Source organism: Aquarana catesbeiana, linkage group LG01 (assembly GCF_042186555.1).
Source record: "Aquarana catesbeiana isolate 2022-GZ linkage group LG01, ASM4218655v1, whole genome shotgun sequence".
NCBI lineage: Eukaryota > Metazoa > Chordata > Amphibia > Anura > Ranidae > Aquarana > Aquarana catesbeiana.
Window position 1 is genome coordinate 505,966,365 of NC_133324.1, and position 21,699 is coordinate 505,988,063.

General features: G+C 43.2%; 1 protein-coding gene across 2 annotated transcripts in view; it reads right to left on the bottom strand.

The window, feature by feature from the left end:
* Nucleotides 1–21,699, bottom strand: part of LOC141103564 (N-acetyllactosaminide beta-1,3-N-acetylglucosaminyltransferase 3-like) — a 67,725-nt gene that overhangs the window by 20,802 nt on the left and 25,224 nt on the right. The gene's annotated exons all lie outside the window — the stretch shown is intronic.

A 21,699-nucleotide genomic window follows, 5' to 3' on the forward strand; every position in this document is an offset into this window, starting at 1 on the left:
ATATAATAAAAAGGTACATATGTAAGAGTTTGATTATGCACAATAAAAATAATATACAGTGCATGTATGTAATATAATTATCCCACAGTGTGTGTCCAGCGAAAAGAAGCCTCCTACATGGAGATCCCTTTTAAAAAAACTGCCTATTCTCTCTCCCCAAGGGATCTCAAAACACCTCCACTGACACGGCAACCAACACCGGGGCGGTAGTCCAATGATGTGGCTTACGAGAAGTCACACTAAAAATCACCCCCCATCAGGCCAGACAGTCGGTCGGGGAGTGGGCCACACCCGTAGCAAAAAACCCAAAGATATACTAAAAAATACACCAGTAATATATAGGAGAAAAATTGTTAAGAAGTGTTTCTTTCATAAGGGTGGCCAAATAGCCAACTAAGAGGCACCAGTCTCCATGCATACCATGCATGCAGCTTGCGGCCTCAAAGTATTAAATAAATACATATGTGAAAAGTAGTAATACATGAGTAAGGGAAATTCATTGAAAATAGTTGAAAAAAACAATTAATTACGTGATTAAGTAAAATACTGGATCAGGGGGTCAGAATAGTATACACCAGCTCAATTAAATGAAGTGATTAAAGTTGGATAAAGGGGACTGAGTGAGTGATTGTGAACAGCCACCAATGTGAGAACAAAAGAAGATACGTGTGGTATACACAAAAACCGCACATAACAAACAGCAAGTGGAAGCCAAAAGTGCAAGCACAGAGTGTGACTGAGAAAAAAGTGAGATGCCCACAATCAAGCCAAACATAGGAGTGACAAAATAAACACAAATTATTACCTCAAAGAGTGAAAGAGCACATATGAGGCTGCACCATATCGCCCTATGTGATCAGACTGATTTGTGACCTAGCCCGGGATTGGTCGCAAGTTGTGTCAGACCCAGCGGATAAATATCCAATCTGTGTCAACAAGTCTGAAATATATATATTTATAAAAGTAGTGTTGTAAGTAATTACACATAGGTACATAATGAGTATTGTTAACAGATCATAGTTATATAGGGCTGAGATGGTGCAAGAACATATTACTAAGAAGTGTACTTACAATACAGGAGCTGCAGAGATAACCGACCCACCAAATAGGAAAGCTAAAAGTCCAAAGTTTTTCCACATGTATATATACTTGCTATGAGCGTATATTAATTATGGTGAATCAACCACAGGTGCGCGTCCCCTCCCCCCCAGAGGCCGATCAGAGAGACAGTCATGGGGGGCATGGCTGCCATTCAGGCGGCCCCGAAATGACGTCATCCTCGTCGTAACTACGTGACGCACCCGCGTCGCACGTGCGAGAATGTTCCCGAACACTGCCGGCAAGGAGGAAAGATCCCCAATTTAGCAGCCGGTGCCAGCCCGGGTGCCTAATGAGGAAAAGGGGGAGGAGCCGACATGGAAATAGGCTCCCCCCCCTTGCCGGGAAGGCACATCCGAAGGAAAACCCCCGATCTGGGAGCAGAGGCAGCAGGGGTGCCAAACTCCCCACGGGAGAAAGAGGAGGCAGAGAAGAAGCATAATAACCATTTACATTTGTCTGGAACATAAGAAACATTGGTGGCTATTCACAATCACTCACTCAGTCCCCTTTATCCAACTTTAATCACTTCATTTAATTGAGCTTGTGTATACTATTCTGCCCCCCTGATCCAGTATTTTACTTAATCACATAATTCATTGTTTTTTTCAACTATTTTCAATTAATTTCCCTTACTCATTTATTACTTCTTTTCACATATGTATTTAATACTTTGAGGCCGCAAGCTGCATTCATGGTATGCATGGAGACTGGTGCCTCTTAGTTGGCTATTTGGCCACCCTTATGAAAGAAACACTTAACAATTTTTCTCCTATATATTACTGGTGTATTTTTTAGTATATCTTTGGGTTTTTTGCCACAGGTGTGGCCCACTCCCCGACCGACTGTCTGGCCTGATGGGGGGGTGTTTTTAGTGTGACTTCTCGTAAGCCACATCATTGGACTACCGCCCCGGTGTTAGAGATATACACACTACCATACTTGATCGATGGCCCTGGAAGCTGCAATTCACTGAAGTGGACACTACTACTCCAGTGATCTCCACTTGCTTTTGGGCCCTGTGACGAGTTGCTGGCCTGCTGCATTGTGAACACAAGGTCAGCCACTCAGCATTAGCACCATTCAGAGAATGGTTTGCATTTTCTCAATGAATGCAAAACGATTTTCTGAAATGGTTTTCCACAACTGCACGTCAACCATTCTTATGAGAAATATGTAAGATTCCACTGCAGACCTCTTTTTCTAAAAATGTAGGTACCGTATTCATCGACGTATAACACGCACTTTTCCCCCCTTAAAATAGGGGGAAAAGTGTGTGTGTGTGTGTGTGTTATACGCCGATATAGGCTGCCACCAAGGGAAAGGAGGGGACGAGGGCTGCCGAAATAGAGCAGGATCTCCTGTGTACTTGGCTCGGCGTCACGCCCAGTCCCGCCCCATGGACATCTCCTAGCATTGACGTCCTGGCATTGGACCGGCGTTATGTCCCATCATAGGATTCGGGCCAAAAGGCAGGAACTGGGCATGATGCCGAGCCAAGTACACAGGAGATCGGGCTCTATTTCGGCAGCGCTCGTCCCCTCCTTCCCCTCAGTGGCAGCCTATATTTCGGCAAGGCTGCAGATGGACAATGAGCAATGCTGCAGGTGGGCACTGATCAAGCTGCAGATGGGCATAGATCAGGCTGCAGATGGGCATAAATCAGGCTGCACTGAAGCTGCAGATGGGCACTATTTGGGCTGCATTGATGCTCACTGAACATTATTTTGCTTCAAAGTGGTTTATTTAAAAAAAAAAAAAAAAAAAAATTTCTGAAACTTCCCTCAAATTGGGGTGCTTGTTATACGCCGATAAATACGGTATCTGCCAGTCATGCTGTTCCCCTTTCTTCAGTAATCATAATTTCTTAATGCTTCAATAGTCACCATCCTAAAAAAGGTTTTAAAGGCGAAGTTCACCTTAGTAACGTGTTACACCCTGAATACAGTAGGTTACTAAAGCAGCAGCCCCACGCTCCCTCGATCCCTCATTGACAACCTCTCCCAGCACCCAATGTCACAGTCTGAAAACAGCACAGCTGTGCGGGGCTCTGCCCACACAGCCGAGTCATTCAAAGAGTCCTGTGAATGAATGGACTACAAAAGTCCCATCTGCCACCACAGCAGTTGGCTTGTAGTTCTCAAACTGAGGGAACTGGTGAGTGCTCTTGTAGTTCATTGAGGCTTCCTGCACTTCCATAGTTGCCAACATTGTAAAAAAAAAAAAAAAAAAAAATGTGGGACACTTTTGTGGCTCTAGGCGGAGCCGTACAATAATTAGGGGACGGGGCATTCGTTTGTAGGCGTGGTTTAGGAAAAATATACAAGTGCGGCGCGTGAAGCGAGCCACAGCGAAAAATGGGCGTGGTTAACGCAACACGGTGGGCGTGGCTTAAATGGGTGTGGCTCAAGAGGGTGTGGTTAGAGTCTGAGATGAATGAGGGATGGAGAGGGAAAGGGGGAGAGGGGGAGAGGGAAATGACGGGACAACAGCCCCAGATTCTACACAATAAAAATGTGTATTCTAGAAAGTTTAACAATCAGCAGATAAAGATACTCCAAACACCTGGTGTTAGCACTTCAATCATCCCGGCACCATGGTTGTTATGGTGTCAGGATGATTGAAGTGCATTATTTCTATTATTAAATTGTAATATAAAATGAAATCATTCAACTCACCATAATGCAGAATCAGTGGGATCCCTGAGCGTGTCACTAGCCACGTCGCCTGCCACCAGCCGTCCGTCCTTGCGTCAGGTGTCCCAGCAGTGTCCGTCCTTGCATCAGGTGCCCCCAGCGGAGCCTCCCTTACATCAGATGTAGCCAGCGGAGCCCCCCCTCACACCAGGAGTCCCCGGCGGAGCCCCCCCCTCACACCAGGAGTCCCCGGCGGAGCCCCCCCCCCTCACACCAGGTGTCCCCGTCATAGCCCCCCCTCACACCAGGTGTCCCCGTCATAGCCCCCCCCGCACATCAGGTGTCCCCGGCAGAGCCCCCCCTCACATCAGGTGTCCCCGGCAGAGCCCCCCCTCACATCAGGTGTCCCCGGCAGAGCCCCCCCTCACATCAGGTGTCCCCGGTGGAGCCCCCCTCGCATCAGGTGTCCCCGGTGGAGCCCCCCTCGCATCAGGTGTCCCCAGTGGAGCCCCCCTTGCATCAGGTGTCCCCAGTGGAGCCCCCCTTGCATCAGGTGTCCCCAGTGGAGCCCCCCTTGCATCAGGTGTCCCCAGTGGAGCCCCCCTTGCATCAGGTGTCCCCAGTGGAGCCCCCCTTGCATCAGGTGTCCCCAGTGGAGCCCCCCTTACATTAGATTCCCACAGGGGTGCGCCCCCCCACCTCAGAGGTGTCCTAGTGTAGCGGCCGCATGGCTAGAACCCCCGCCCCTTTCCATATCAGACTGGCAGCGGGGTGGGGGGTAAGCGGGGCGAGGCGGAGCGGGGCGGAGGGTGGGCGGCAACGCAGGAGCTCCGTCTAGCCCCCCCCCCCCAGCCGTCTTCCTGAACTTCTTTAAAATGGCAATGACAATGTCTCCGCTGGCCGCGGACCTCTAGCGGCGGCGGTGGCGAAATCGTGAAGAACCGGATTTCTCGGGACATTTACCGGGACACCACAAATTCAGGAATGGCGTCTAAGTCCTGGGAATGTCCCGGGAAATTCGGGACAGTTGGCAACTATGCACTTCAGTAACCATCTGCCTGTACGGGAGGTACAGGCAGGCAGCTAGCTGTACTGAGAGTCTGCAAGCATGACATTGTGCCGACAATCTGCTGATCTCAGGTGCAATGCTTTGCAGGCCCCCAAGAAAAAAAAATATAAATGCACATTTGTTTAACTGCAAACAATGTGCATTTATTTATGTATTTATTTATATATTCTTTACAAAAGTGAACTTATCCATGGAGCTAGCCTGTGGATCAGCATGAAAGCCAGGCAACCAGAATTTTTAGAGATAGGTTGGGAATGGCAGCCCTTGCACTCTTCTCACAATGAGGTTATTTTAAACCAGACTGGAAGCTTCCTTTTTCATCCCAATCCCTGGATATGGAGATTCCCATGTCATTTAGATGGTTCTACCTATACATTATTTTAAAGGAAAACAGGATGCATATGGAGGTATTGCATTATAACAAAAATTCAATAAATTTACTCTTTCCACTGCAATCTAGTGGAACTTTTTTCAGACTAGTCTGGTCGATACTTGAAACAAAATCTCCTTACCCTAAAGACAACCTAACAAGTATAGTGTTCATAGACATGAACCGATCAGATGTCTGAGGTTGGGCAACAAATCTCATGTATGCAGAAAGATGATCTGCCACTTTCAAGTATTTTCAAGCTCCTTAGCTAGTCAGGTGCCAAAACCAAGCAGGGGCATCTGCTCATCTCAAACTGTTTAACCACTTCAATACCGGGCACTTTTACCCCGTTCCTGCCCAGGCCAATATTCGGCTTTCAGCGCTGACGCACTTTGAATGACAATCATGTCATGCAACACTGTACCCATATAAAATTTCTATCATTTTTCCCTACAAATAGAGCCTTCTTTTGGTTGTATTTAAACACCACCGGGTTTTTTATTTTTTGCTAAATAAATGAAGAAAAAAAAAAAAGACACAAAATTTCAAAATAAACAAGAAAAAAAAAATCATTTTTTCTTTGTTTGTTATTACATTTTGCAAATAATTGTTCTTCATAAATTTAGGCCAAAGTGTATTCTGCTACATTTCTTTGGTGAAAATAACCCATATCCGTGCATATTTTTGTCTGTAGAAAAGTTATAGAGTCCACAAACTATGGTATATTTCCTGATGTACTGATGGTCTCATTTCTTGAGGCCCAAAAATGCCAGGACATTACAAATACCCCCCAAGTGACCTCTTTTTGGGAAGTAGACAGTTCAGGGTATTTAGTAAGAGGCATAGCGAGTTTTTTAAAGTTGTAATTTTTTGGGAAAAAAAAAAAATCATAATAATAATATATATATATATTAAATATTATATTTATTTTTTTAACATACTGTCACCAGTGCAGTACAGCATCATCATAACCGGTGTGGTGGTGATCAGGGACACTGACTGGTGACTTTAGGACAAAAATTATATATATATTTATTTTCAATTAACATTTTATATTCCTTTTTTTTTTTACGATTCTTTTTTTAACACACCGTGACCAAAGCAATACAATGTTACCATAGTAATATTGTACTACTCTGCGTAAGTGATCATGATTTTTTTGTTTTTCCCCCACACATCGATTGCTTGTTGTGATTAGCTGTTGGCCAGAGCTAATGACGTGGCACAGATGGACTGTGATTTGTCTTGTCTGTACCATGTGATGACATTGATCAATCACAGCTAGCAATACAATTGTACACAATGGATGGCTTGAAAGGAAACCATCCATTGTTTACAACTGTCAAGGGAGGCCCGGAGGTAAAAGAGAAGAAAGCAATAAACGTAGGGCCGGCATGACAGGGGTTAAAGGGGCTTGGTATGGTTAAAAGTTGGGCCAAATTAGAAGTGCAGGAGAAAGAGTGGTGCTTATTGGTCTAGGTCAGAGAGGGGCGGTTTCTTGCCGGACAAGTGGGGTAGGCTTCAGTTAGCGGTCAGCAAGAGAGAAAGCTTCCTGCCCTTGTTTTATGGGTGTTTCGGTTTTGGGTGCTGGGGTTGTGAGGGGTAACCTGGTAAGGTGTAGTGGGTGCAAGGTGCCTTTTAGGTGATATGGGCACAAAAAATGCAGGTACCCGTCTGATGTACGGCTTCCAGTGTTGGGATGTACATCTGCATGTTGTCTCCGAGTCTGTGTTTTTTGCGGCTGGAGGCCTGAGTAAGTGACATGCAGGTACTCTCTTTGGTTTTTTCAATCCCCCATAGGACCTTGTGGCTCCATTCTTTTATACACTGGGGGGTTGATGTTATATATGTTAATTATGTTATTTATCGGTTACAAAAGGCTGCTGTGGCCATTAACTCCAACATGTGCTGCGTGGTTATTATGCTGGGTGGGTAGGGTTTTTTCTGGTTATAGCTACATGGCAAGACAAGCCATAATTAATACCCTAGTCATGTGACCTGCAGCCGGTACACTGATCAGTAATCGGCTGTGTCCAATGGACACAGTTGGGGACAGATGACGCTGCCCCTTCTGGGAGGAAAGAAAAAAGAAAAAAAAAAAAAAAAAAAAAAAAACACAGAAAAAACAAAACAAAACTAAAACAAACAAAACAAAACAAAAAACAGGGGGGGAGAAGCTAGTGGAAGGCAGTAAAATCCAGTGTAAGTGAAGCTTTATTGTTTTGGGCAAGAAACAAAAGACCTGCCTGGATGCCTCCTCCTTTGAAGAAGGCCTAAGGAGGGTGTTCATGTTGCTTCCATGTACCGATAAAGCTGCACTTGTGCTGGATTTCTATCTTTTGGATCTACCAACAATGTCATATGTCTGGGCGGCATCTTGCCCTAAACCAACCGTTCTCAATTAAAAAATGGTGACACCTGGCCTCTGCCAGTATCAGAACGGCTTACAGCATATCTGCTCTGGCTTTCCTGGTGCCTCTGCGTAGACTTCCACACGAATGCTGGGTTGAATATTCAGGTTTATTTACACTGCAACCAAGCAATTTCCCTATGGATGTTCAGATTGTACCTGTGTATCCAACTGCCCTCTGAAGTCTACGGGTAGCTTAAAGCTAACTATACACGATTTGAATTCTTAAAATCTAAAAGATTCCTACAAATTACAATACAGTTCTGTTTCTGCAATTGGACTGAGTGTTTACTGTCGCCGTAACAAACTGCACCCCCTCGCACAAGTAGAAGGGGACCAGAGGAACAATTAGACAAAATTCAAAGAGTGTATGGCCAGCTTTATACAACCTTCTCTGTGCTATCCCAGCTACCACGTACTGCGCTATTTTTTTTTTCAATTGAACCGAACTTTTACCACCCCTTTTTTATTTGTTGGAAATATTTTATACAAATAAATTTTCCTTGCTTAACTGGATTTACACTATGTGGAGGCCTTTGTGCCTTTCCTTCCTGGCTTTCTTCCCGTTTACACTGTGAGTCCTGCCTGAGATCGAGGCAAACCCAGTGGATGATCCCAGCCCCTACCAGGATTTGAAAACCAGAGCCGTGGGTTCTTCCCTGTCTACCAGACCTAACCCTACCGTTTTGACGGTGCAAGCCTGTATGACTCACCGCCAACGACCTGTGAGTCCAACTTATCCGGTAAGGGCATTATATTTTTCCATCATGGAGTGTGTGCCTTAAGAAGATCCTGTTTATAAGTTGATATGCCTTACACTTCGTAGTGAAGAGCATTTGCACAAGTCTGGAACGTTTTACTCTTCCAAGAATCTTTACGATACACATGGACTTGTTTTTTCACATCATGCCCATTGTTTTATCATTTCTGACCAATATTGTTTACACTTGTTGGAACATTTTTTTTGTTATGATAGATGTATGCCACCATTTTTTCATTATGCTAATGTAATCCTCGAGATCACTTATGCACTCCTTTTTCCCTCCCTTTGTTTTTTATAAAACCTTCTGTCCTGTTTGATGTCACATCCAGTGAGATACATTTACACGGCTTATGATCTTTGAGTAGATGGAATATTCCTTTGACATAGGAGTTGTCTATTTGACGCTATACACCTTATAAGGGTCATTTATACACCTTGTCACCAAGGTGATTTTACATTCATTTAGATTATTGTTTTTTTGGTTGTAGCGCCACACTTTGTTGTTTTTTTATTTACTTTTCACAATTAGTCAGATTGTAGTGTTGGCTGTTTCTAGAGTTGGCGCGGCAGTTCCCTTTATTCACCTGCAATACAGTTCTGTTTCTGCAATTGGACTGAGTGTTTACTGTCACCGTAACAAACTGCACCCCCTCACACAAGTAGAAGGGGACCAGAGGGACAATTAGACAAAATTCAAAGAGTATGGCCAGCTTTATACAACCTTCTAAAAGCCAATACATCCGAGACATTTGCACCAAAGTGTTCACACATTTAATCTGTCAAATGTGCACCTTTCTTCAACTTCTGGATTTTTGGACTTTGTAAATTAATAGTCATTTGCTTTGCAGTGTTCCGTTATGCAGCCTTGGTGAAAAAAAAAAAAAAAAAAAAAAAGCAAAGCTCATCTGTGAAATGGAAGTCAGCCCTCAAAGTACACAGCATAATGTGTTTTTTTCCTGTGATACCAGCATAACCTTCAGACAAATGATCTGGGCACCTTTCCAATGGGAAGTTGTATACTACTTTTCCATACTGATGAAGTATCAATTATTCATTAAAAATGCAGAAGTTCTAGCCAAACATCCTGCTAGGGGTTACATTTGAAAGAAAAAAAAAAGAAAAAAAAAGAAGTGTATTACATGTGACCAGTCTAGTCCTCTACTCATTAAAAACTGTACATGGACTTTTATAATACTGCTGCAGAGAAAAGCTGCTTTAAAACCTAAACTCTGTGCAGATGTAAAAGACAAATCTTTCTATTTCCGTATTCATAAACAAATTTGTATGCATTTTTTAAATGCAGCTAGTGGAAGCACCTTAATTTGACTTGGTATCAGCCTCATGCAATGTCCTGTACAGCACAGCTCAGACATGAAGGGGGAAATACAAGGAGCCAACCAGTCATGCTGCAGTGCCCATATGCTAAAATGGATAGGAGAGAGCAATGTGACAGAGAGAAGATCAGTCAGGGTTTTGTTTTACTGCATTAGGAAAATTAGATCTCCTGCCAAGCCAGACAGGGCTATGTGGTTTGAAGCTGGATACACAGTCCCCCCCCCCCCCACTCAACCAACAGACTGAAAAAAAATAAACACAGGATTCTTACATCCACACAAAGTTGGATGCAGGAACCTCTCCCACTGTGCCACTGTATTCCAACAGCAGGACTCTTCCACTGTCAGAATACACTGATCAGCGCTGCAGCCGATTGGCTTGGAAGAGATTTTCCAGGACAGTTCAACAAGACTTCTGTTAAACTGAGGTGTCTACACACGGATCAGAAGTCAACCCATCCCTGCAGAAACTTCCAAATTTTCGATCCATGCATAACAAGCTTAAAGAACAGAAATTAATGGGGAGAAATATAAATCCCTTCCTGCCCGGTCTAGTGTTCCTTTTAATAAGATGTGTATGACCTATGGGGTGGGAGGGATCACCGGGAACATGACCACTGACTGGCTGTCACAGTGGTCACATGATCATGCGTAAAAGCTAAGAGCTGAGTTTAACAGCTCGGTCAATGTATTGGGAGCAGGGGCAGATCTGGGGGGGGGGGGGGGGGGGGCACGTAAGCACGCACAACGGGACAATTGCCCCCGACCCGAAAATACTACTGGCCGACTCCAGTCCAGAGTCTCTTTCTCACCTCAGTAGCGCATACTCTGTTGTCTTCATGCCGCGGAGCCTAGAGAAGATGGAGGGAGGAGGTGGGTGGAGCCGCGCTGCTGGCTTGACCTCTAGTGTTCGCTGCACTGGTTGCTAGTGCCTGTGCCACCTGGCGTCTAGCAACCAGTGACATCAGTCACAGGTGGAGCCGCAGCATTCAGAGCGGAGCCTTCTTTCCCCTCCACGCCTAGTGAAAGTGTTAGTTCCAGTTCACCCACCTCCTCCATCCATCTTCTCCACACTACAGTGCGAACACAGGATGAAGCAGTGGCTTCCCGCTCATCTCCATTGCTCCTCTATGGGAGCCCTTCCCCCAACCAGAGCACCAAAGTATTTTAATAAAAAAGTGAGTGAGAGATGCTTTTATTTCCTTTAAGTGCTAAAAAGGTTTTATTATTTTTATTATTACCTAGAATTCTTTTGTAAAATAGAATCAGAAAATGTTGCATATATTATCTCAAGCCAACACACCTCTGGAAAAAAATTGAGTGCTCTTGCTTAAATAGTCATCTTTGAGTACCTGATAAGCTTGTGCAGGGAGTGTCTGCGCATTGTGCCACCTCAACCCCTCAGCTTTCCTTTACGTAACACACACTCAAAACATGCCAGGCACTGAATCTCCAGGGAGCAGGCTGAAAAGCCTAAGGCTGGTCACATCACGCCTACACTCCTAACTGTCCTTTATATTCGTACAAGAAAACCCTGACATTTAAAAAGGTTACCAACCTGTATGACCGGTCTTTTTTTTTTTTTTTAAAGAAAAAAGAAAAAAAGTAGTCAAGCTTATAATTATATTTTATTTAGCAAACCCTACTGACATGTTTTGAGATAAAAAAGGAATTCCAAAAATGTATGTGTTGTAATGCACATTACTCATTTAGATGACTGCACTAAAATGGTCTGTAATATCTAAGCTGTGCACAGAGGAGATTATCCAATACTCCAAATACTTGAGTTCTACAAAAAGGAATATACACACACACAAAGTCTACACACCCCTGTTAAAATGTCAGGGTTTTTGTGATGTAATAATAAAAATATATATATAAATAATTTCAGAACTTTCCACCTTTAATGTGACCTATAAACTGTACTCATTTTCTTAGTCGCATCCTACAGCAAAAGCCATGGTCCACAGAGCTTCCAAAGCATCAGAGGGATCTCATTGTTAAAAGGTATCAGTCAGGAGAAGGGTACAAAAGAATTTCCAAAGCATTAGATATACAATGGAACACAGTGAAGGCAGTCATCAAGTGCAAAAAATATGGCACAACAGTGACATTACCAAGACCTGGACTTCCATCCAAAATTGAAGACGAGAAGAAAACTGGTTAGGGAGGCTGCCAAGAGCCCTACAGCAACATTAAAGTACTGGCTGTGTGGTATATGTGTTAACAATCTCCCATATTCTTCATATGTCTGTGCTATGGGGTAACGTGGCAAGACAGAAGCGTTTTCTTACAAAGAAAAACATCCAAGCCCGGCTAAATTTAGCAAAAACACACCTGAAGTCTCCCAAAAGCATGTGGGAAAATGGGTTAGGGTCTGATGAAACCAAGGTTGAACTTTTTGGCCATAATTTCAAAAGATATGTTTGGCGCAAAAACAACACGGCACATCACCAAAAAAAAACCCATACCCATAGTGAAGCATGGTGGTGGCAGCATCATGCTTTGGGGCAGTTTTTCTTCAGCTGGAACAGGGGCCCTAGTAAAGGTAGCGGGAACTATGAACAGTTCCAAATACCAGTCAATATTGGCACAAAACCTTCAGGCTTCTGCTAGAAAGCTGAACATGAAGAGGAACTTCATCTTTTTAGCATTACAACGACCCAAAGCATACATCCAAATCAACAAAGGAATGGCTTCACCAGAAGAAGATTAAAGTTTTGGAATGGCCCAGCCAGAGCCCAGACCCGAATCCAATTGAAAATCTGTGGGGTGATCTGAAGAAGGCTGTGCACAGCAAATGCCCTCGCAATCTGACAGATTTGGAGTGTTTTTGCAAAAAAGAGTAGGCAAATATTGCCAAGTCAAGATGTACCATGCGGATAGACTCATACCCAAAAAGACTGAGTGCTGTAATAAAATCAAAAGGTGCTTCAACAAAGTCCAATTATACCCCACTTTTAAGTACAAAATGGGGTATATTTACTAAAGCTGGAAAATGCAAAAAATCAGACTCACTTCTGCATAGAAACCAATGAGCTTCCAGGTTTTATTACCAAAGCTTAATTGAACAATCTGGGGTTAGAAGCTCATTGGTTTCTATTCAGAAGGGAGCCTGATTTTGCACTTTCCAGCTTTAGTAAATAAACTCCATTTGGTACTTAAAAGTGGGGTATGCCTGTATTAGTTTAACCACTTGACAACTGGGCACTTAAACCCCCTTCCTAACCAGACCAATTTTCAGCTTTTGGTGCTCTCACATTTTGAATACAATTACTCAGTCATGCAACATTGTATCTTTATGAAATTTTTGTCCTTTTTTTCACACAAATAGAGCTTTCTTTTGGTGGTATTTAATCACTGCTGGTTTCTTTATTTTTTGCGCCGTAAAAGAAAAAAGACCGAAAAATCTGTAAAAAAATACATTTTTCTTCATTTCTGTTATAATATTTTGCAAATTAGTAATTTTTCTTCATATATTTTGGCCAAAATTTATACCGCTACATATCTTTGGTAAAAATAACCCAAATCGGTGGATATTATTTGGTCTTTTTGAAAGTTATAGAGTCCAAAAGCTATGGTGCGAATATCTGAAAATTGATCACACCTGAATTACTGACAGCCTATCTAATTTCTTGAGACCCTAACATGCCAGAAAAGTACAAATACCCCCCAAATGACCCCTTTTTGGAAAGAAGACATTCCAAGGTATTTAGAAAGATGCATGGTGAGTTTTTTGAAGTTGTCATTTTTTCCCACAATTCTTTGCAAAATCAAGGTTTTTTTTTTTACTTTTTTTTTTTTTCCACAAAATTGTCATATTAGCAGGGTATTTCTCACAGACCGCATATGCATACCACAAATTACACCCCAAAACACATTCTGCTATTACTCCCGAGTACGGTGATACCACATGTGTGAGACTTTTACACAGCGTGGCCACAGAGGCCCAACATGCAGGGGAGCACCTTCAGGCGTTCTGGAGCACCCAGGCCAATTCTGACATTTCTCTCCTACATGTAAAAATCATCATTTATTAGCTAGAAAATTACTTAGAACCCCAAAACATTATATATGTTTTTTTAGCAAAGACCCTAGAGAATACAATGGCGGTCGTTGCAACTTTTTATCTCGCACAGTATTTGCGCAGCAATTTTTTTAACGCGTTTTTTTTGGAAAAAAAAAAACTGTTTTGTGCTTTACAAAAACCAAAACAGTAAAGTTAGCCCACTGTTTTTGCATAATGTGAAAGATGAAGTTACGCCGATTAAATAGATACCCAACATGTCACCCTTCAAAATTGCACGCGCTTGTGGAATGGCGCCAAACTTTGCTACTCAAAAATCCCCATAGGCGACGCTTTAAAATTTTTTACTGGTTACATGTTTTGAGTTACAGAGGAGGTCTAGGGCCAAAATTATTGCTCTCGCTCTACCGATCGCAGCGATACCTCACATGTGTGGTTTGAACACCGTTTTCATATGTGGGCGGGACTTACGTATGCGTTCGCTTCTGCATGCGAGCACACAGGGACAGGGGCGCTTTAAAAATTTTTTTTTTTTTTTTTATTGTTCATTTTACTTTATTTATTTTAGTTTGATGCTTTTTTCCAAAAAAAAAAAATTTTTGACCACTTTTATTCCTATTACAAGGAATATAAACATCCTTGTAATAGGAATATGGCATGACAGGTCCTCTTTACAGTGAGATATGGGGTCAATAAGACCCCACATCTCACCTCTAGGCTGGGAAGCCTGAAATTAAAAAAAAAAAAAAAAAAAAAAAGATCCTGGCTTCGATCGTAGCGGTGAGTCGGTAGAAGCACCGCAAGGCGGCGGGAAGGGGGGACGTCCCCTCTCGCCTCCCGTAAGAACGATCAAGCAGTGAAACAGCTGCTATGATCGTTCTCATGGTGTAGGGAATCGCCGGCTGAAAAAGCTGATATCTGAATGATGCCTGTAGCTGCAACCATCATTCAGATATCTCCGCACAAAGTCAAGGACGTTGTATGACGGCCGGCGGGCGGGAAGTGGTTAAAACACAAAGTTGTCCATTTATACAATATTTCTACCACATAACATGTACATACCAAAAATGACACCCCAAAATAGATTCTCCTACTCCTCCTGAGTACGGCGATACCACATGTGTGAGACTTCCACAGCCTGGCCACATACAGAGGCCGAGTACAGCTGAGCATGGCTCAGCATGGCAGGGTATGGCGGGGTATTGCGGAGTATGGCGGGGTATTGCGGAGTATGGCGGGGTATTGCGGAGTATGGCGGAGTATGGCGGGGTATGGCAGGGTATGGCAGGGTATGGCAGGGTATGGCAGGGTATGGCAGGGTATGGCAGGGTATGGCAGGGTATGGCGGGGTATGGCGGGGTATGGCGGGGTATGGCGGGGTATGGCGGAGTATGGCGGGGGCATGGCAGAGTATGGCGGGGGGCATTGCAGAGTATGGCGGGGGCATTGCAGAGTATTGTGGGGGTATTGCAGAGTATTGCACAGCATTGCAGAGTATTGTGGGGGCATTGCAGAGTATTGCACAGCATTGCAGAGTATTGTGAGGGTATTGCAGAGTATTGCACAGCATTGCAGAGTATTGTGGGGGCATTGCAGAGTATTGTGGTGGTATTGCAGAGTATTGTGGGGGTATTGCAGAGTATTGCACAGCATTGCAGTAGTGAGGGATGGCTGAGCATGGATGGATGGATGGATGTCTCTGTGCAGCGCTGTGGGCACTACACATACAGCCCACAGCGCTGAAGACATCCATCCGTCCCCCTCCCCGCTCACTGTGTACCGATCGGTACACAGGAGGGGAGGAGAGGAACCGGCGTCATCAGATGACGCCGGTCTGTTTACATGTGATCCCGCCGTCATTTGACGGCTCAATCACATGGTAAACGGCCGCGATCAGCGGCCATTTACCGGGATCCGTGATGCGCCGGGTCCAGGATGTGTTCGGGTGCGCGCCCCAGGGGGCGTGCGAGAGGGGAATTCTGGGAGGACGTCATAGTACGCCCTCCCAGAGTTATCCAACCGCCCTGCAGCCGTCATTCGGCTATGGGCCGGTTGGTAAGTGGTTAAGGGTGTGCACACTTCTGCAACCATATTATTATTATTTTATTTTATTTTTACTTCCCTTCACCTAAAATGTTTCATTTTTTTCTGTTCAGCTGAGTTGTACAGTTTATAGGTCACATTAAAACGCCGGAAAAGGTTCTGAAATTATTTATCTTTGTCTCTTTTTTTTACATCACAGAAACCTGACATTGTAACAGGGGTGTGTAGACTTTATAATGGACTGTATCCATCTAGATAGATGGATAGATACATACATACATACATACATACGCACGCACACACACACACACACAAAAAAGTTTCTGCACATATTAAAAGGATAATACTAGTCGAGAAGGTAAACGCCCAGGTCGCCAAGTTTGTTCGGCAGATCGGGGGGGGGGGGGGGGGTTTGTAATCCAGCACAAGGATTTGGAGGGTGCTAATGGTGATCTGCTGAGATCGGATGGTGTTTACCTTAATGATAGCGGCTTGGACATTTCAGCCTGGTGTGGAACAGGTGCTGGCTACGGTGGGGCCCCTTGCGCCTCTGATTACTGTGCTCTGTACACTGGGCTGTATTGGCGTGGGTGACCTGACCCAAAATGATACCATCAACCACTGCACAATATACCCTGGGCTGTATATGCCACGCTCCTGACCACTGCACAATATACCCTGGGCTATATATGACATGCCCCAGATTACTGCACTCTGTATGCCAGGCTATATATGACATGCCCCAGATTACAGAACTCTGTATGCCAGGCTATATACAGTAGAACATGCTCCTGACCACTGCACACACAATGTATCCTCCAATTTATGAGAGATAGAGATAGAGATAGAGATAGAGATAGAGATAGAGATAGAGATAGAGATAGAGATAGAGATAGAGATAGAGATAGAGATAGAGATAGAGATAGAGATAGAGATAGAGATAGAGATAGAGATAGAGATAGAGATAGAGATAGAGATAGAGATAGAGATAGAGATAGAGATAGAGATAGAGATAGAGATAGAGATAGAGATAGAGATAGAGATAGAGATAGAGATAGAGATAGAGATAGAGATAGAGATAGAGATAGAGATAGAGATAGAGATAGAGATAGAGATAGAGATAGAGATAGAGATAGAGATAGAGATAGAGATAGAGATAGAGATAGAGATAGAGATAGAGATAGAGATAGAGATAGAGATAGAGATAGAGATAGAGATAGAGATAGAGATAGAGATAGAGATAGAGATAGAGATAGAGATAGAGATAGAGATAGAGATAGAGATAGAGATAGAGATAGAGATAGAGATAGAGATAGAGATAGAGATAGAGATAGAGATAGAGATAGAGATAGAGATAGAGATAGAGATAGAGATAGAGATAGAGATAGAGATAGAGATAGAGATAGAGATAGAGATAGAGATAGAGATAGAGATAGAGATAGAGATAGAGATAGAGATAGAGATAGAGATAGAGATAGAGATAGAGAGATAGAGAGATAGAGAGAGAGAGAGATAGATAGAGATAGATAGAGAGAGAGATAGAGAGAGAGATAGAGAGAGAGATAGAGAGAGAGATAGAGAGAGAGATAGAGAGAGAGAGAATGTGGAATATGCAGTTCAGTGTTGGGCACCAGTTCTCAAGGAGGACATCGGTGAACTGGAGAAAGTGCAGAGAAGGGCAACCAAACTAATAAGAGGCATGGAGGAGCTCAGCTATAAGGAAAGATTAGAGGAACTGAATCTTTTCCCTCTTGAGAAGAGGCGATTAAGGGGGATATGATCAACGCGTACAAATACATAAGTAGTCCATATCATGAACTTGGTGTTGAGTTATTCACTTTAAAAGGTCATCACAGAGGACATGGGGGCACTCTTTACGTCTAGAGGAAAAAAGATTTAATCTCCAAATACGGAAAGGTTTCTTCACAGTAAGAGCTGTGAAAATGTGGCATAAAGTACCTCCAGAGGTGGTTCTGGCCAGCTCAGTCGATTGCCTTAAAAAAGGCCTGGATTCTTTCCTAAATGTACACAATATAACTGGGTGCTAACATTTATAGGTAAAGCTCATCCAGGGAAAATCAGATTGGCTCTCGGGGGATCGGGAAGGAATTTTTTGCCCTGCTGTAGCAATTTGGATCATGCTTTGCTGGGGTTTTTTGCCTTCCTCGGGATCAACTGTGGGTGTAGGATGGTGTATATAGGATTGTATATATTATTGTTTTTGGTTGAACTTGATGGACTTGTGTCTTTTTTCAACCTAACTATGTAACTGCACTTTGTAGGCTCGGCTGTATATGACACACTCCTGACCACTGCACTCTGTATGCCCGGCTCTATGAGACAAATTCATGACCAGTGCACTCAAAGTACATTATATAAAACTGAACTCTTATTGAGCAGCAGTTACTGGTTGCTCGCTAGTCAGTATGGTAATGAATTCTTCCTAATGGTAGGTTGCATGCAAGAAAGTACATTATGTAATGTAAGAGTTGAATTTTTTTTTTTTTTTTTTTTACAAACGATTGTACCTTTCTGTCAAACTCTTGCTTTTGGAACAGCACTGAACGCATATTTTGTTGGTGCAAGGACTGTGTCCAGGGAGTAGGCTTACAGTTTAGGCTACTCCTGCTGTTAGCCCAGTTATTTAAAATATCAAAAATCAAAAGCGAAGTCTGATTCTTATTACACATGACATATTCCATTTAAGGGTACCAATCTTTCACAAAAATTCTCCTCATTAATGACACATGCTCTGTGATATGCATACCTTCAGTCCTTTTGCTACAGGGATAGTCCCTTTATTTGGTGTCGCTGAATGGCATACTTCAACACCACATCTCTCAGTCATAGCAAAATCTGAGAAAGCAAATCTAGCCCCTACCTCCATACACATTTCCTTTTTGGTCGCTGCACCCGTTAAACAGAAGGGTTTTTCATGCTACATAGCCAATTTCTGTGTATATAATACGAGGGGCGTTCAGGTGAAACCAGGACTTTACAAGTATAAAAAGGGGTGCTAGTGTGGCGGTGCTAGACCCAGCAGTAAGTGGAAAGAGTGTCATATTACTGATAGGCAACGCACATGTCGCGGGCCAGTCCAGAAACCGTAATCAAGATGGCAGAGAGTGTTAGTGCATGGATGGAACAGCGTGTGGTGATGACGTTTTTTTGTGAACAAAGGCATAGATCTCGCGGATATCTACAGAAGACTTCAAAACACAGTACAGTGATGAGACGCTCAGCTGCAGTAAGACATTTGAATGGTGTAAATGTTTCAAAGACGGACGTATGTCCATCAGTGACGATCCTGGCCGTGGTGGTTCCCAGCTCACAGCAGTCATTCCTGTGAATATTCAGTGTGTGGAACGCATGATACTGGATAATTGGCACATAACCTGGACCCCTAAAAAGGAGTTCCTCGAAGGTTGGCATTTCAGCACATCTGATGAGGTGAAGTAGGTTCTCCTAGAATGGTTCAGGCATACTGCCAATTTTTTCTATGCTGAAGCTTTCCAGGCAAACACTGGGATAAGTGTATAAATGTAGCAGGGGAGTATGTTGAATGGGTGCATGGTTTGCCGCCTCCCCCCCAAAAAATATATATACCACCAGCCACCACAGTTCCACGACTTGAAATTTGTTCTTTTATTATATAAACTCAAAAGTCCCGGTTTGCCTTGAACGTCCCTCTTACTAGGCAATCCTTGAACAGTATACAGCCAAGATTGCATCAAGTGACTAGTTAAAATAGCACAACACGTTTTGTTATAGTGCTAATAAGTAAACATAAAATAATAACACATAGCTTGGTGAAACACAAAATTGTCATTACTAGGAATGAAGAGTTTCTTCCCAAAGACATCAGTCCTTTCCCAATAACTTCCACCATCAATGTACCAAGTGTTTATTTAAAAAAAAAAAAAAAGTATTACGGTTTTACAAACCATGTTTGGATACATATGTAAAAGTTGCAGGGGCATATCCAATCAGCACATATTAAAAAGGCGCATGACAGGTAACCTTCCTCCTAAAGACTGGAAGAGACAGGGCTCACACAGTCGATAGCCTGATTGCATTCAAATTGAAAGTGTTTAGGTTTGACCTCATATTATATGGTTTAGGTAAATCTAAAAGGAGAATTGAATAAGAAAATTGTATATGGCCAGCCTAAAAGTGCATGTAGATTTGTTATGTGCAAATGGGGCACAAAAACAGAATGTTATTACCATATATACTCGAGTATAAGCCGAGTTTTTCAGCACATTTTTCTGTGCTGAAAGTGCCCTCCTCAGCTTATACTCGAGTCAAGCACTTTTCTGCAGCAGAGAATGACATTTTCCAAACCGACTTTGAGGCCCCGTATCTCGGAGCCACTTAGTGCTAGGACCCTGGGTTTGCACACCAAATTTGGGGTTCCTAGCACTAGGTGGCCCCGTGATACGGGGCCCCAAAGTCGGTCAACTGTGTCCATCTGCAGCAATGTCATTTCGGGACCCTTCGGGTCCAGAGACCCCAAATTTTGGCTGCAGCTAGGGGGCATCTAGGAACCCTTAACTACCGAGTTTGAAGTTCGGGGGACCTATGGCTGCAAATGGGCATAGTGAGGCTGCAAATGGGCAATGTTGACCCTCTTTTCCACTTACAGTAGCTGTGCATTTCTCACCCTAGGCTTATACTCAAGTCAAAAAGTTTTCCCAGTCTTTTGTGGTAAAATTAGGTGCCTCGGCTTATATTCGGGTCGGCTTATACTCGAGTATATACGGTGGTCTATTTCCTGTTCTGTCCGAATGTTTTTCATTGACTTAAAGAGAAAATACCAAATTTGGCCACTACATGGTGATAAATAGCATACGAAATCCCCATGATACTTCCATCTAGTGGCAAAGTATTTTCCATTTTAAATCAATGAAAAAAAACTTTTGGCCAGCATAAGAAATAGACTAACATTACATTTTTGCCCCATTTGTACAGAACAAATGTACATGCATTTTCACTGGGAAAATTGCTACATTTTATATATACATCCCTACATGAGAATAAAATAGCAGTAATGGGAGATTTATTCATCCACGTTGTTTGCTACTTTTTACAGCGAGATTTCACAGTAGCAAGGTCAGCACGATTTCAGGTGCTACTTGATAGACATCTGTGCATGAAGCCACAGAGATGTCTATTGAAGTCACACCTGAAATCGGAAAAAGTAGTGCAGGAACTACTTTTGCAAATTGGTGCGGCGCCGCAAAACTGGTGTTACACCGATTGGAACAGTGTCATTGCTTCCAATAGGCTGTGATTCGTCATGCGATTTGATCTCTCAAATCGCATGACAAATCACTCCAATGTGAGCCTAGGCTTATTGTCAAAGCTTGATGATTGGTTACTATGCAGAGCTGATTTAGATTCTGTGTGCTCCAGTTTTAGTAAATCTCTCCCTATATACTGCTTTTTTTTTGGGTGGTACATCAACCATGCCCACTTCCTCAATTCTCTCCTAGATGAGAATTACTTCAACCCCCTGTTCTGCCTGAAGCCTCCTGGAAACCAAATCATACATCCCAGGAGGCTACGGGATCGGTCTCAAGGTACTATCATGCCTTATGCATGCGCAGTGGGGAGCTAGCTGTGAGACTTCATGAAGCCACAGCCAACTCCCATATCCTAATCGGGAAAGCTGAAACCTTGCAAAGAACTGTGTCTGTGATCTGGTAAGCATCATAAGCTACAGTATTTGTAGCAGCTAACTTAGACTTTTTTTTCAAACAGAGTGAAGTTTGGGGTTTGGAAAATAAGGAACACCGCACCAAGCATGAGGAATCCAAACAAAGTGCAAGTCCACCCTAAAACTTAAATCCCTCACCTACAGACATTCACAATAAAAGCCTAACCTATCTAGACCTGTAAAGAAGAAATACGTATACTTACCATTTTTTTAAGCCAATCCGGTCTCCA